The sequence below is a fragment of the Boleophthalmus pectinirostris genome, unplaced genomic scaffold (genome assembly GCF_026225935.1).
Source record: "Boleophthalmus pectinirostris isolate CB_2022bp ecotype Guang Dong unplaced genomic scaffold, ASM2622593v1 HiC_scaffold_7, whole genome shotgun sequence".
NCBI classification, from domain to species: domain Eukaryota; kingdom Metazoa; phylum Chordata; class Actinopteri; order Gobiiformes; family Gobiidae; genus Boleophthalmus; species Boleophthalmus pectinirostris.
In genome coordinates this window covers 19,812,504-19,830,581 of record NW_026571473.1, presented here as the reverse complement: position 1 = coordinate 19,830,581, position 18,078 = coordinate 19,812,504, and the positions used below count along the sequence as shown (strand labels likewise).

General features: G+C 39.1%; 1 protein-coding gene across 4 annotated transcripts in view; it reads right to left on the bottom strand.

The window, feature by feature from the left end:
* lingo3a (leucine rich repeat and Ig domain containing 3a) overlaps positions 1-18,078 on the bottom strand; it is a 55,756-nt gene that overhangs the window by 5,137 nt on the left and 32,541 nt on the right. The window contains exon 1 of one of the 4 annotated variants that reach the window (XM_055165146.1): positions 17,077-17,173. The exons of the other annotated variants lie outside the window; for them this stretch is intronic. The gene's annotated coding sequence lies outside the window, so the exon portion shown is untranslated. Of the gene's footprint in view, positions 1-17,076; positions 17,174-18,078 lie in introns of those variants that run through there. 4 annotated transcript variants of the gene reach the window in all.

Sequence of the window (18,078 nt, the reverse complement as noted above, 5' to 3'; positions counted from 1 at the left end):
CTTTTTCGGACAATCGGTTTGAGTCTGGATTAAAAGGACATTTATTAGTGCAGACTTGTGATGTGAGGAGGAGCCTGTGTGAGCGTTGGAAATACATCGACTTTGAAGCTAGTTTAGGTTTTGTTAGCAATTAGCTGCTGTAGCTCCCACACATAAACAGGCTGTTTTCTATTGGTCTATTGTAAAGTGACTACATTGGCCGTATATTTGTTACTGGACCAGTATTGATATGTAAATGAGCTGTGAATAGACGTGTGAATGATCCACATTTATGCATATAATTAATTACCGCGGTGCGCACGTTTTTACGGCTAAAGGCTAATAGCGATAGTTTACTAGCTAGGAGTTATGGGTCGGTCGCGATCGAAGCGGCTCTTAGATCCGGCTCTTTGAAGCGAACAACGGGAGCATGTTTCTTATTAGGAGCCGTGTTTTCTCTTTTTCTCACTTTTTCTCTTCATGCCGCATGTAGACCCGTAGTTTGACAGCAGCAGCGGCTGAAAACGAAACTTTCAAATCTGCGTGTGCATAGGATAAAAAAAGTGCATATTTGGCTGCAGTTCAGCATAAAATGAATAAACCAGGACTAATCTTGGGCTCGAGTGCAGGAGAAAGATAGAAACCGAGTCCCGACATTCAGTCCTGGTTCAGTTCTGGTTTAGTCCTGCTTGCAACAAAACAATCTCAAGAGTCGCTTGGGAGCCGAAAGAGCCAGCTGCTTTAGTGAGCCGAGCCGGTTCTCCCAAAAAAAAAAAACTGGAATACCCATCACTAGCAGTGACAGTAACAGTAGCTAGAATGTGATGCAAAAATGCCATTAGGCCAATCTACTGTATGTAAATTTGATGTGAAGAGTCAAAATAACAATAAATGTTGCCTAAATAAACCCAATTTAGAATTCACTAGAACCAAACCAAAGTTTTTTAATCAATTCAAGATTTACAGTGAATTTTTACATCACTAAATATATCGGTGATTATATCGGCTATCGGCAGCCCCAACTCCCATTATATCAGTTTCATATCGACCACAACAAAATCCATATCGGTCGGGCTCTAATACATACTGTACCAGCACCAGTAGTAAGAATGAATATATAACCATAAAACCATTTATCATTAGCAGTGCTGTTTATAAGATTTCTACTTATTACCAATTACTTTCACAGTTAATAATCTTGTCCTCAACTGACCCAATAACTGTGATAAAGAGTCCTCTATATTAGCTCCATAAACTATTTGTTGAACTATTTCAAAAGCCTATGAGAATGTCTTGCAGAGCACAACAGCCAGTGAAGCATGTATGAGTCCCAGAAGAGTGGCTTTATATTTAGAACAAACTGTGAGACTGTGGACAGAGACATTTGTCAGAAACAAGATATTCTCACGTTTAGCTGTTGGCAAGTGATTATAGATATTTGTTTATCCTGTAATGTCTTCTCTACATGTTTATGAAATTTCCATAGCACAGTTGTTTTAAAGAAAACTCCTGCACACGGTCTGATTCCGGGTTTTCTTTTATTGATACAACGTTTCGGTCCCTCAGAATTTCCTTGCATAAGTTTTTTTATGCATTTATGCACCGGAATTTATTTAAAATCTCTTTTGGAATCAGCACAACACTAACAACAACAATAAAATCATTATATTAAGTATTTTAACAAAGCATATATCAAATATCTAAGTCTGTCACATCAGTTTATCCAGGCCATATCAGTAGCAGTCACTCACTAGGGCCTATAGGACACAGGTCAGCAGCAGGTGGGCAGCAGTGGTCTGAATGCAGCATGTCCCACACAGAGCTAGAGGCTACTGTTACTTGCAGTAAGCAGCAGTCAAAAATATCTGTCAACTATTTCATAACACCGTCGGTCAGACAGCATGCTGTTGACCTTTGGAGGAAGCAAGTGACAGACAAATAATAAAAATTCTTAACAGCACGCCAGGATGTGGATAATCTTTCCGTTTACATATGAGAACAAATTAAAAGTCAGGATAGGAATGTACACCTATTTAAGTACCTTAAACCTACAACACAGAGTCATATAACACAGCATAGAGATATAGATCCCCAAAATCAGTCTAGAGGTGGGTAATATGCCAAGAAATTAATTTCACAATTTTCTTTGAGCTACATTACAATTTCATTTTCATCTCGATCCATACAGACTTGGCATTTCTATATGCCTTTTAAGTTGTGATTTGCTTGTTTTCTGAATTCATCCTATGATTGGCTGTCACTCACTCACAGCCTTAGAGGGTTGAACAATAGGATACGTGGGTGGGGAAAAGTGTCCAATGCAGCTGAATGCTCAAACAGATACAATGTGACGTCAGAACCTGATTTGGTGTGGTTGATAATAAGTACAGTGTATTGCCACATGGATGAGATCACAATTAGTTTTTTTCCCTATATTGCCCAGCCTTACATCAGCCCTAACACTGAGGCATATGGCTGCACCCCATTAATTGTTTTTCAGCATTTTAACACTGGTTTATCATTCTTATTAAATGAGCTTGACACTTACACAAAGAACATACAGGTATAGTCTGTTCTCCAACAAGAGGAACTATGCAACAGTTGTGCAACTGCTAGCCTTTAATGTGAGTCAAGTTAATTGACGGTAGGTTAACTTATAGTTTAAATTTAAATTAAAACTACATACAAAAGTAGCATGTCAACTTTACCAAAATCATAACTTTGATAAACTCTGTTGCCATGACTGCACTCTGCACTGTTCTGCTCTGTTATCGAAGCCCTGCTGTATCTCACACTCAGCTAAAATACACCTGTACATTCCACCTTCAAGAGCTGACCTCATCTGAGTGAGCCATCCTCCAGCTGCCTGCAGAGTGCCCAGCCTCATTAACTTTTCACACATAAAGGACATTTCCTGACATTTCACACACCCACACACACCCACACCCACACAAAGGGTCTCAACTGTGCAAATGCTGAGCTTCTTTTTAATATTTAGTATAGTGCTTCTACTACACAAGAATTTTGTGTTCCTCTCTCCTTTCTTCCAAACTGTCTGGTTGGTCCTGGCCATGAACCTGAGAAGGGCCCTACCAGGCACTAAGCTGCAGTCAGTCATTGCTGCTGACAGACTACACCAGTGGCATTGCAGGGTGAGTCAAATGCAAAGGATACATTTCTCTATAAGGACAACAGTGTACCCTAACTTAAACATACGAAATATGGTAAACAGAAAAAACTTGCTATCCTCCTTTAGTGAAACACACAGGGTCATGTCCCTGTAGCGCTCTCACTGTTTGTTAGGTGCACTTAACAGAGAGAGAAGAGGTAACAGATAGCCATCTGCAACCGCACAGTACAAAAGAGCTTAGAAATCCACTGCTCCTCTAATTGCTTCAGTGGTAAATGTCACCTGTAGTTCATGGCCATCAGTATGTCCTGGCATGGCTATGTTTAATTTATCTGAAGTAGGCTTCAGTCTGAGAGTGTAACTTAGATGGCAATGTGCAAAGACTGTCCTCAACATCGCAAAGAGTCAAAGAGGACAGAGAAGTAGGTCCAGAATTTTTAAACTAATTAATTACAATTGTAGGTTAGCTATAGAAGCCTTAACCTGGGCTGGGGACAGTAAGGACAGAGCATGTTCTGCCACTTCTGTCCTCTTCTCTCTGCAATAACATCAGCCATACACACGCTGCAGTTTTTTTTCTTCTAACTGAACCCATTAAGGGCTGAAAGACAGCACATTAAGCTAACAAGGCTTTTGCCATTTTCAGCATTCTCCCCTATTAAAAATAATGAATGATGAGGCCCCTGCATGTTTTTACATGAGGGCATTATGATGGCGTCTGACTAAGACCACTGTGGGTGGAGAGGTGAAATTTACATATTACACACTTTAATGTATGCTAGTGACCTTCTTGGGCTACTGATAGAAAAGAGGTGAAAAATACAGTATTAAAAGGATCAGCATAGATCTGCAAGGTTTTTATATTTTATAAAACTGTACACACTGTCCATAGTAGATTCAGTATTTAAGTATCTTATTACGGTCAAACATCCATGTCTTTCCAGTGAAGTTCTTGTGAGTGTTCCTGGTGCAGGTGTAGGACATGGCTAACAAACAAGCATGAGAGTGTGTGGGCGTAGACTCACAGGCCGAAGCATCACATCCACACAGCTCCTCAAATGGCTGTGCTCGCACTGATGTCTGCGCTGTGCCCACTCATCACACTTTACATAAGCTCTGCGCCAGTGTCCCCCAGAGAAAAACACATTAGTCATTTTACACTGAGGGAAGCCATCACCCTGTAGGGTCTGAGCAGGAACACCCTGCAGCCCATGGTAGTCTAGGGCCCATGCAAATGCACAAATAGGTCATTTTGTATGGAGCCTCACCTGACAGGGAAGAGACAGCCTGTGCCTTTTTCTGGCCTGTAACTTAGCCACGCAGGGCAGTGATGGATGGTTATTACTGGTATTGTCATGCCATACACCAAAGGCAAGGACACCCATTACCACACAGTACAAAGCAGGTCAGCATACAGAGTACAGTGAGGGTAAATTTGAGAGTAAGTAACATCAGCCAAGAAGATTGATGAGGGTTATCATGTACAAACTGTGGGGATCTTGCGTCACAGCAGCATTCAGCTATAATATGAAATTTCCACTTTAAGCTTTAGCAGTGGAGAAAAATAGTGGTTTAAAAGGTATCAAATGGGGGATTTATTACTATAATGAATGACAAAGATGTTCTTAAATTACAGTCATGAAAGATGTCTTAGTTCTGCCCTATGCGTGAACAGTGAAACTAAAGGACACAATAGGAGTGATTAAGAATGTCTCTTGCTATGTATCATGAATCTTTAATAGGAGAGAATAGTTCCAGGACTTATGGATGAAATGGCTTCTCTGAACAGCAGCTGAATTATTGAAGAGGTTATGCTGTATGGTCATGACCCACTGACATAGAGACTTTGACCTCACCTGGGGCTGTGTACGGCCACACAGCCATACACACACAGCGAAACATATGATACTCCTGAGGCACCATCTGCAGCACTGATGAATAACATGACGCTACATGATTGATGGAAGCACACTTATAGTCTGATCCTTTTACAAAAATACACGTCATATATACAATATAACAGTGTCAGCTACGGTCAACTATAATCATTCAAAATATACCACAATGTAGAAAGAAATCATTAACTTAAAGGGCCCATATTACCCTATTTTCTGAAATGTTGTTTCCTGATCAAAAACATACCCAGAGTTTTGTTTCATTCACACCTGTTTAACACACAAACAGTGCATAATTAGGCTGAGTTCTTCTCTCAAAGAGAAAACACCTTGTGTTGTCATGTGGTAATTCAACAACTGCTCTGCTGTGTTTATGAACTCCATACATCTTAGCTAAAACCATTTGGATAATTTCAACCCTGGAATTTCCAATCTCTACTAAACAAAAGGTAAAAGGTAGTTGTTAACTGGAAAACCACCACTTCATGACATCATAAGATGGAACAAAATATTTTGAGCTTTGGAGATATAGACTGACTAATAACAAAGGATTATTCAAACGTGTGAATGAAACAAAACTCCAAGTATGTATTTGATGAGATAACAATATTTCAACACGAATAAAAAGTACATTTTGAGTAATATAGGACTTTTAAGTAGCAAATAAAAGTTATCAAAGTAAAAATAAGAAAACCAATTAAGTGGCATATTTTATGTACAACCTATGATATTAAATTTATAGCATCCTTATGTAAGCTTAGCGGCGACCTTTACTACAGCATTAGTTTCCACTGTGTATTATTTATTATTCATTGAGGCAAGATCAGATTGGCAGGGTCTGATGCTATAGCTTTAGTTTTTGAATACATGCCTTTCCCTGACTACATAAATAATTAATCTTACTCAACAATACATGTGATATAATCTATACAGTAACATACAAAAGAAAGGGGTATCAAATATGTTGCAGATGTAAGGCTTGCATAAATTTTATGTTTTTATTTGTTTCTTTTTTATGCAGGAATTCAAGTTCTCATAGAAAAGTTGAAAAGTTATCCACCTTATTCCGGAAGTTGCCGTGTGCACCTCCATCATCATTCAGGTTGTGTTTACGTCATATTTAAGATGCAAAACTTTTCCCAAATTCTCCATAGAAATTAATGTGAATGGGAAGTGCCACCACAAGAAAGCGTGGTTTAGGAACATTTAGAGACAAAAGTGGGCGGGGCGGAATAAAGTGAATATGAAGTTGATGCAAGGGATCAGTGGCTCAAAAGAATATTACATTTGATGCTCCTTGTCTAAAGAGATCACTGGACAATGATTCAGGAAGACATATCTTCCTGAAGCGATGCTGGCTTGCTCAATAACTGAGTTTGCAGGAGTGGTCCACAATATCAACACGTAACAAAGTCAAGTGTTTTCTGCAGTGTTCTGCACCAGTAATTTTTGTCAGTGTGGGTGTAGTAATTGCTTGGCTATATGGTTTATCCTGCTTCCCTTTTGCGAGCTTCCTCATGGAACCTTTATTCTATTGATTTTTCCTAATGGATTTAGCATGGTCATTTTGAATACATTTATACAAAAAATTTTCTTTCTTCCACAATTCTTCCAGGCTCAGGACTGACCACAACAGAATAAAGCCATATGAGTCACTGTGATTTGATTTTCAGTTTGCAGTACTAGTCTAAAACCAAAGAAAAAAAATAGTAACCCTTTATTATTAGTGTGTCAACATCTCCAAAACTCAAAATGCTCTATACCACCTTATGAAGTGGTGCTTTTCAAATTAACAGCTATGTTTTATCTTTAGTTCAGTAGAGATTGGTAATTCCAAGGCTGAAATGATCCAAAATATTCTAATGAAGATGTATGGAGTTTAAAAACACGGTGGAAGACTTCCTGGATTATCACATGACATCACAAGGTGGAACAGAGTGTTTGCTGTTTGAGGGAAGAACTAAATTTGCAGGATTTTTGTCTTAAAGATACACTATGTAGGATTTTGGAATTTATAACAATTTCTAACTAACACCACTTGTTGCTAGGGAAACCACACTGTAGGATATGTGGAAATGAAACAAAACACAACTCCAGGCTATGTTTTAGGTAAGGAAACACAATAACATACACTAGATAAAAGTAGCGTGATATGGGCCCTTAAAACATTTCATTATAAAAATACATTGCAGATATTCTATAGGAAGAACAATAACTTTTGCAACACTTGTGATTTTTGTGTCTCTTGAATATAAAATGCTACTGTTCCATTATAACTATAGCCTAAAGCAACTCGACCAGTGACTTGTGCCTTGCTTGCCCTGTTTAAATGTGCTGTGAGCAAAAACCCGATTAAATGAACAGAGTCTGTTGGTGGCTTGCATGATCAGAGTGTGTCATTCTCTCCCTGGGCGACCTCTCAAGCTGTAAGACAGATAATAAGTGACGCTCCACAAGAAAATATGGGCACATAATTGGGTAAGGGATGTATTGTTTGCGCTCAGCAATTAGATCAAAGATGCAATTTGTCCTTGTAATCGGTATGGAGTTATTCTTTAGAAAACAAGCAGACATTTGTTATAAGGTCACAGAGATAGTGATGTCTGGCAATTACCAAAGCTGAGAGACATTTTCAGCTCAACAACATCAAGGGTCATTTACTGGGAAACCAATGCCCTTGAAAGCAGCCAGATCAAATACCAAATGTAATGACTTGGAAACATTTATCGCTTTGTAACTGACTATAACTTCAGCGTAAATGGCTGTTTGTCAACTCATTTATCCTGATTGCTTCAGTGAGCGTGGCACAAGTTCAAGCCATCACTGAGTAATGCTGCTCCTCAAATATCATTTTGTTGGTGGAGTGGTGATATGGGACCAATATAGCATGTTTAACTTTACTGTTGTCAAATCAAGCTAAGAACATGGAGACATACAAGAGATACAAATACAAAAATTTATCTTTTGTGTTAGTTATGTTATGTGAAATAGGCACTTTACAGTAATTCATTTTTAAAAAGTTTTCAATAAACTTCCATCAATCAATCTAGCTTATAGATCTAGCTTTACATAATAAGCAAAAATAGTGGTACTTTATTTACTTTATATAACCTCACTAAATCATCTGCACCGTATGCAAGTAAAAGCTTGAGTGTTTGTCCATTTCTTGGCTGAGTGGTCCGTCCACTGTGTCAGCGGCCATCACTTCAGCTGTGAGCCACTCTGTGCCAACTGGCCCCAACCGCCAATCTACACTCACTGTCACTTCAATAACACAGCTCAGGGCACCCACTAAACTAGAACAAGAACAATGCAACCAGAATGGGTAACCAATGTATTGTTATATTTGTCCTTGTAAATAGTATCAAAACACTGAATTTACTGTTAAATAATAGAATAGGCAAATCGATTGTATCTTTAAGAATAATTAGTTATTTAGAATAAGTCTCTAATTGCTTTATTTCTCCTGGAAAGGTATAAGCAATCAATTCAAGCAAGCAATTCATTTGGAAATAGAGTTGTCAAAAGTATTTATACTGAGACTATAGCAAAACTATATAAATATTTATCTATATATAAAGTATAAGACCACATGGATTAAATAAACTAAAATTGACACAAAATATGTCTAAAATAATGTCTAAAAACAGTGAGGTTTATTATAATGATTGAATTGAAATTGCTTTTGATCATCAAGCAAATCCTTCAATTCAAGTTTGAAATTTTAGCATTGGGACACTATTTCTAAAACAAGTGATAGATGGGATGATTTATTGTGGCAGTAACAGTCAAATGGAAATAAATGATGATGATACAGAATGCATTTTGACTGGAGAAAACACATTGTTCTTAATGAGTATGAGTGGGTGGGGAGTAAACTAAAAGGTTAACATCTCAGGGACAGTGACCTTTAGAAAATCTTTTTGTTTACCAACATCTCTGTATGGAACACAGTTAAATATCAAGCTTTATTGGATAGGAAGTAAAGCACTGCATATCAATACCTCTCTTAATATTTACTTTTCCTCAACATTCTGTCACTACACTGTCCTTTTCGGTCTCTCAATGTTGTCCACGAACAAGCATCATAAGCCCAAATGTGTTGAACTGACTCTAATCCTTTACGAAGCGGGCGATGCATGTCCTTCTCAATGGCTTCATTAAAAAGGATCCCTGTCCTTTCCAATTCCTTTTCACTGCACCCTGCCAGCTCTCATCACACAGGCCAATTACATGTGGTTATCGCCAGTCAATGAGTATCTAAGAAGGGTCATGCTGCTGTTCTGTTGCTCCCACAAAGACAATACTGTATTGTAAAGTTTAATTGAAAAGGAAAAATGCTCTTAATAACAAGAAGCTCGCTATAAAAAAGGCCACAGTATGTCAAACTTTGGTCATTGTTAATGGATTATTTTGTGATTACAACCAATGAAATTAACTTGACTCACAGTGAGAATAAAAAAAGATATATCCCTAATCAGGTGCACTATTTAACTTTAATGGTATGGGGTCTGTACCCCCACTTTACTTACTTTTATCTGTGTTACAGCATTGCCTGGAATGTTACACAGTAGAGCATTAAATTATTTTTTTTCCATAGAGACAAGCAGGAGGTATCACCAGGTCAAGTTACAGCAAGAATGCATATTTTTATCAAGGTATTTTTGAGCAATTTAAACACCTGGAATTGAATACATACAAGATAGTATTAGCTAGTAGTTGTATTGTGTTTGTATTTTCTTGTACTGTGACTGTCCTTGTCTATTCGATGTTTGTGTACAGCACTTTGGTCAGCTGTAAAGTTTTTAAAGTGCTTTATAAATAAAGTTGGTATAGATATGTTTAATGCTATAATAATACATATCAGGCAAAGCAATAACAAGAAACAAACAAATGTTCCCCAATCATAAGTGCTAGGCAGGATTTATGTGTATTTGATATAAATAAATGGTACTGCATTTATTTTGGTATGGCACAACACAAAAACACAAAACTTTTGCTCAAGATTACATTACATCCAGAGAGATTAATCTGTCATATGGTAACCTTAATACTACCCTTGAGATCCCCAGGGAGGGCAGTGTGAGTGACAGCATGAGCCAGTCACATAGTGAGGGCAGCACTGTGCAAATTGAAAGTAATCCTCAGGCCTGGCCAACAGCATTCACATCTATTCATAATTCAACAGTGAGCCGCAGAGAGGTGGAGAAAGTTGTGTTTGAGAAATAAAGCCTGGAGAGGCGTTCTGGAGAGCCACTGATGGGATCGGAGCAGGGAGGTGCAGAGGTCCCAGGTGAGACAAAGGGCTAAAGGCAGACAGATGCTAAAGGCTAAAGGCTAAGGGCAGACACATGGAGGAGATGGAGGATAGACAGGAGCCAGTGCATTTCACCTCCAGCTGTCCACAGTAAGCCGGATCAACTGACTCAGCCTTCAGTCTAACCTGAACACTAATTAGAAAGCTCATGGGCTTTTAGAAAGAAGGTGACATACTTTCTTGCTTTATGACCTTACTTTTCCTTTAGGACAATTTATACAACATGATTGTCAGGTGCTCTTTATGCACTCAGCCCAAAGCCCAGATGGAGAGAAAACTTTTACCAATTCAAAAAGTACTATTAAAGAAATACCAGTCCATTATTTATGCCATATAGTCATGAAGTTTACCACTTTTGCCCTTTTGCTCACTGAGGCATAAAAGTATAAAATCAACAATATTGTAACAGACAGAAAGTTAGATCTATTTTCCAAAAGCAGTTTTTAAAAGGATCAACAAGTTCATAATAAAGTAAACTTTTCTGAGGCAGACACTCAAGAAGCAAGGATAAAGGTGACTATGGTTGTCAGGGGTAACGGCTTGTCCAGCGGCAGACAGCTGAGGCCAACCTAAAGTCCTGACACAAGACTCACCCTAAATCGCACATTCAGCAATGGAAGAAGAAACATTTACCACTTTCAGGAAATAAACTCAGGTGAAATATTAGAGGAAAAAGAAAAATAACAGATATTATACAGAGCACTGCTGCATCTAAGTGTCTGCATCGTCAGCTCCTTGTGGGTATGATAATTGCATTTTGTGGCAATTAGTTTGGAGTCTAAAGAAACATAATGAGCCAAGGGACTGGGAAGGCTTCATGAGCAGAAAATGAAAATCTGAAGCTCACTTTTTCATCGTAATATGCTGCCTGCTGTCATTTGTGACCTTTCCTTCACCCTCCCATTTCCTCAGATCTTCACTGACGGTAAACTGCACAAACTTCAATATTTCCACAGAGAGAACCAGCAGAATGCTCCATACTGTTTTGATGCAGTGGATGAAGACTACTTTAGTGCAAGTCTAAAAATCTTGAATTAAAATTCAAATTAAGCTTAAATGTCAATTAGGCCTGATCTTTTATACTTTGTTTTCACACCACATTGAGAAAGACCATTAGCATTTCTCTTGTTTAATTAAAATGACAAAAGTTCAATCTGATTTATATACCACTCTGCCAACAAGCCCATTAAAAAGGAAAAGTTTTAAAAGTCGGAAAAGTGGACCATGTACTAAATTGCTTTGAAACTTTTGAATGTCAGCTCTTTGAAAGTGTGTTTCTACTGCTGCTGTGTGGATGTATACTTATATTCTGTCTTTTATGTATTTTAATAATAAAATACCAAAAGTGTCAGAGACCCAGAGTCTAAGCAGATATCAAATTTACTTTCCCTCTTTTATCTCTCATGCTTGAAGCCATATGAACCTCAGTACAAGTATTTTTATGCTGCTATTTTCTAACAATATTTGCTAACGAAAGTTCTGAGTTGTATTTTGTAACTGGAATACAGCCCAAGAGGGTATAGGACATAGAGTACTCATTGTATCTTTCCCAAACAAGGACAAATGGGGGTTGAAATATCAGGACAGACAACAAGGTTGAACACATTGTGTTGTTATAGTATAAAAATTTGGTCTTGGAAAATGACAATAAAATGTAATTTATTACACGAAATAATAGTGTTTTTTCATGTATGCCATGTAGTCTTATTCTAGTTCTGATATAGCTTTGACCTATTTATATGACTTTTTAAACATTTTTTACTTCTCTAAATGAGTATACTAATTTCAATACTAGTTTTATTAATTGGTATAAGCTACTGGTTTTGTTTTTTTTAGGCAATCAAGTAATTGTAATCAGTCAACAGTAAAGAAGAATGTCAATGTGAATGAAATGCTTCAGCCTGTCAGTTGGTACCTGGGATTACAGCATAATAACAAATTTGGACTACATCATCTGCTGAGCTTGTCTGTATGGCCTACTTCAGTGCTGACCCGCTGTAATCCGGTCCCATTGGGAGACACCACACACTGCCTGGTCCACTCCCCATTTGGCTATTCCACTTAACTTTAATCTGACGGCCCCCACCACATTCAACTAGTACCACAGTCAGCTCTGTACAGCCCAGACACGGTTCACTGCAGAAAATACTGTCTTCTCCAAAACGAGAGCAAATTTGAAAGAAAGAAGCCACAGGGCTAAAGTCAGCAAAGGACAACATTAACAAGCGTAGTGAAAAATGTGTATTATCACAACAGCTGTTTTGGAGACTAAATTTGAACATAGAAGCTAATAAGTAAATAAATAGAAAATCTATTAAAAACATATTCAGAACTGGATACATAAATAAAACATTACAATAAGAATAAAACTAACTTCCATTTCAAATCAGGGTCCAAGGGATTTTTAGTGAATTACGGTATACAATTTCTGGCAGTTTGCAGGCATGCTTTACCACAGTTCTAATTGCTAATACCAATCATAGGAAAAAAGTTACAATAATAAAAAATATTAAATCTTATTGTTGTCAATATTGCCCAACCCTGTAAGTAGTGAGGACTTAGCATATATTGACCAAGGACGTATTGAGAAGGCATGTTTTTTTTTTGTTTTTTTTACATGTTCTGCATCAAGAAGCTACAGAAACTAAAAACCATAGTAGAGAAGCTATTTCAGGTAGCATGACCCCATACAGTGAAGAGGAGCTGCACTTGAATGCAGGTCCCACCATTAGAGCAGCAATTACAACTAAGAATACACCAGGCAGAGAACAACAAAGTCTTTCAAAGTTTCTGCTTTGTAGTTCTATGTGAGTCATGATATTGCTATATAGGGCTACTTTTGCAAATTATAGCTTGTGTAACAATAAAATGGCCAAATACAAAAACATACTCACACACAAACCCTGCATATTTCAGTGTTCTTCTCTCAAACAGAAAACACTTTGTTCAACCTTGAGATGTCATGTGGTAATACAGGAAGTGCTCTACTATGTTTTTAAACTGTATATACCTTTACTATAAACATGTAGGTAATTTCAGTCCTGGAACTGAAAATCTCTAATTTTTGTAGTTTAAATTAGAGCCCGACCGATATGGATTTTGTTGTGGCTGATATGAAATCGATATAATGGGCGTTGGAGCTGCTGATAGCTGATATAATCGCCGATATATTTAGTGATGTAAAAATTCACTGTAAATCCTGAATTGTTTAAAATACATAGGTTTGGCTCTGCTGGATTTTAAATTGGGTTTATTTAAGCAACATTTATTGTTCTTCTGCCTCTTTGTGTCATATTTACAGACAGATCACATTCTAGCTACTAGTGATGGGTAGCAGGACTAAAGCAGGTCTAAACCAGGACTGAAATGGTCTAAACCAGGACTAAAACAGATCTAAACCATGTGTAAAACAGGACTAAACCAGAACTGAACCAGGACTGAGTGTCGGGACTTGGTCTCTATCTTTCTCCCTCTCTCAAGCCCAAGATTAGTCCTGGTTTATTCATTTTATGCTGAACTGCAGCCAAATATGCACGCCGCATTAATTAATTATATGCCTAAATGTAGATAATTCACATGTCTATTCACAGCTCATTTACATATCAGTGAAGGTCCAGTAACAAATATATGGCCAATATAGTCACTTTACAATAGGCCAATATAAAACAGCCTGTTTATGTGCGGGAGCTACAGCAGCTAATCGCTAACCTAAACTAGCTTCAAAGTCAACATATTTCCAACACTCACCGCTCACACAGGCTCCTCCCACATCACAAGTCTGCACTAATAAATGTCCTTTTAATCCAGACTCAAACCGATTGTCCATAAAAAGAATATAATCTCAGTGTTGCGCACCGCCGTGGGTGTAAACATGAACACGTGAGTGAAGTGACGTGACTCTGCGGGTGTGTTCAGGGACAGTACGGACACACACACTGACAAATGACTCCGCAGATAAATACTGATGCGGAGCCACATATTAGGACATTTATCTGTCTGTAAATTGGATTAAATGAACATAATGTAGAGAGTCTAAGATTTATAACAAGGCCGATATGCCCTGGAAATATCGGCCGATAATATCGGCCAACCAATATATCGGTCGGGCACTAGTTTAAATAAAACTTCTACTGTATATTACACGGTTCTTATGAGCTATGATCTTTCAGTGCAACTGCTGAGCCAAATAATGTGTGAACAGTGAGGTCAGATTTAACTGTAATTAACCTAGAGTTTTAATTACAAGAAGATTTTAGAGGCAATTAACGAAGGCACGCCACCACATCGGCAGCTCTTAAACCACACAAATCTCAGCACATCCAGCCACTAATTGTTGATTAATCTTCAGACATCGATACCATTTCCAGGTCTCCAGACACACAAAGGAGCAGTTACAGGAAAGCTGAAAACCATTCGCACTACTTATTCTTGTGTATCTCCTTTTGGGGAATTTTAATAATGAAAGCTTGTTTTTGTGAAAATCTGGATTATTGCTACCAGCAGGAGAGTAGAAATGAGGCGATCTGCGTTTCGGTGCCATGTCTTCAGAGAGATTAGCTAATGCTGCAACAACAAGCTGGTTTCAAGTTGAACTTAAGCTTTAAAAGAAATGTTGCTGCCATAGAACATCTTTTTTTAGGCTATTCCCTTTTAGGCCTTGTAAAGCAAATCTTATGCAAAATATTTTCTGTATTTTCACCTTTTCCCCCTTTTCATCTTTCACATACCCGCTTTATCTACTTCCATTCATTAAATCTATAATTCTTCTCATCTTTGGTTCTATGCAAAAGGTTCTATCACAAGTATAATTCTTTCTACAAAATACTCATTAGTTCTCTGTAAATGCCCAATCTCAGTCTGATGTGCAGTCAGTTCTATCCTCTTGAGAACCATAACACATTCAGCTCTGTCTCCCGGCTTTAGGAGTGTTAGGATCTCTTGTCCTCTTGTCTAAACATCAGATGGTGGCAAATCTGTCTTGTTTATTCTTTGATCACACAACAATCAGGAAGTAAATTCAAATATTTATAAACCAAAAAAGTCTGATCTCCAATCTACCGTATTTTCCGGGTGATTAGGCGCTCCAGGTTATAAGACGCACTGTCGTTTTCCCGAACTTTTTTCACATATAAACCGCACCGGACTATAAGGCACGTTAAACGAAACACAACAGTTAGGTAAATCAGTCAAACTTTATTTAACGAGTTTACTCGTTACGTTAACTCTCAACTTTGTTCATTTGTAACACGTAAAAACAAAAAACTGTGTGAGACCGATAAATTGTCAGCGTATTCACAATAACTCATAATTGTTCGGTTATAAGTAAAAATAACACATTAGGGCGTTTTCACACACACCAGGCGATAAAATTGTTATTATGTAGCAAACACTGTTGGGCAAGTTACTTTGAAACTGTAATGCGGTATTTATTACCTATTACTGTCATTTCAAACTAATTCGTTACATTACAATATTACAGCATTTAAAATGTAAGGCATTACATTACTATTGCATTACTTTAAGTTACTCTCACCAAAATAACTTTTGCACTGTATATGGACTGAACCAGGACTAAACCAGGTCTAAACCAGGACTAAACCAGAACTGAACTAGGACTAAAACAGGACTCACTGTAGGGACGGGCTCGATGGTGACCGCAGGAGAAATAGCGGCTCTGCTCCGCACCTCACGGAGGTAAGAGCGGCTGTCACCCGATCGCTCTTTATGGACCCTGCTGCTCGGGCTCGCGGCCCTGATTTCAGCAACTATTTGCAGGTACCCGAGCCGGTGCAAGAGTCTGTTACAGCGCGTAACTTCTACCTTCCTTCAGCGTGTCCAGAAGTCCAACTTTTTGTGTGATGGTTTGCATCTTCCTCTGCCTTTTGGGTGCGAGTGCAGGAGCCTTTTGTCGGTGCAGAACGTTTCGTCGACGTTGTGGGTTTCGTCGGGGAGAAAACTTACAACCGTACAGCACTTCAGAATCACACTGCTAGAGACTGAACATGTATTTAAATTTGGCAGCTGAACACATTCTGTACTGTACTGTACAGGAGACAGGAGTCCCTTGGCCAGTCAGGACGCAGCGGGAGGAACGCAATACGCATTCATACAATGTCAAAAAAAAAAGGGGCATGCAAAATTGCACAAAAAAACATTAAAAAAATCTGCAAAATAGCGAGACCGCGAAAAGTGAACTGCGATAGAGGGAGGGACGAGTGTAAACCAGGTCTAAACCAGAACTGACCCAGGTCTAAACAGCGTGGAGTTCTTTGTCAGTCCTTTCGCCCGCGGTTACCTGAAGGTCTATGAGGGCGCATCTCCGGCGTTTCACCGCTGCTGATATCGAGGTGATTTTAGCGAATTTGTATGAAGAAAAACCCACCACTTCAATCCAGGTTAAAAAAATATTGTAACGCGCGTTACTCACATTTGTACCGAGTAAAATATTACAATTTTTTCCCCTGTAATGCCTTACATTACTGCGTTACAGCAAAAAGTAATGCATTACTGTAATTCGTTACTTTTATAACGCGTTACTCCCAACACTGGTAGCAAATACACTCCAGTGTGGTCCGCTTTCACACCGACAAACGAACCAAAACTGGTTCGATTGACGTGTCTCTGTTTCCCGGGAAAACGGCGATACCTCCAGTTATCAACACCGATGTTCCTGTTGATACCACGGGCCATCCTCATCTCAAATTATCATCATGAACTAATAAAACAGCAACATGTAGAACTTTGTACAAACTCACCGCAACAGCCCAGAGTTCGGGTAACAGCAGCAGCCAACAGCGCTCACAGTAGCGCGCAGCTCCTCAGGACGGGGCTGGGGTCTGGTCCTTGGTCTTCTGTCGTCCTACAAGCTCGTTGGTCAGATGGTCCGGAGGCTCCATCCTCCATGTGCTGGTTCCAAACGGTGGCGAGCAAGACCAGTGCTTGATGGACTGAGTCCGAGCGGGTACGTTCCGTCGTCTGCGCGCTGTTTCTGTGCGGTAAAAGCAAGAATGCGCTGTGGACTACAGGTCCGGGCGCGCTGCTCTGGTTCTCCGCGCTCAAGAACTGCGGCTGGTTCCGAGGTGGTGCAGCATCCGGACAGAAGCGTGAGTCCAGTTTGGTTTGTTATATGTCGTTCTGAGTGTCCGTGCTCCGCGCATTTGGTTCTTCCCGGGGAAAGCGCTTCCTCAGGTCGAGGCTCCCCGCTCCAGCTACTCTGAGCCCGGCCTGAACTGGAGCTGCCCCCGCTGGTTCGGGACTCTGGTTTGGATCTAGTCCGACTGTATTTCTCACACTAGGCTAAAAGCAGGGACTTTTTGAAGTTGTATCAATTGAATAGGCTATTGCCATAAAATTATTTGGTTAATTAAAGCCTAAAATAACAAATTCTGGTTGGTACATGATCACGGGGAACACCGGGACCTCTGTGCAGGTCCTGAACAGACGTACACACCCCCAATTTTGACTCACTCTGGAGCCACATGTTCGCACACTGGTACTTGCTCTGATCTTCGTGTATTACATTCTCTGTATTGGCTATTGTTGGTAAAATAATTCGAAAATGAATCGCGGCTGCGTCTGGACAACAATCTGTTACTGCGCTGGAGTCGCAGATCAATAGGGACGGAGAAGTGTGGAAAAAGCCATCCGGTCTCTTAAGGTAAACTTCTCGAAGCCAGTCGCTCATCTTTTCTTCGTCCACAGGAAAAATGAGGAATCACAGTACGTATTACTCCGCCATGCTCCTGACTACGGTAGCC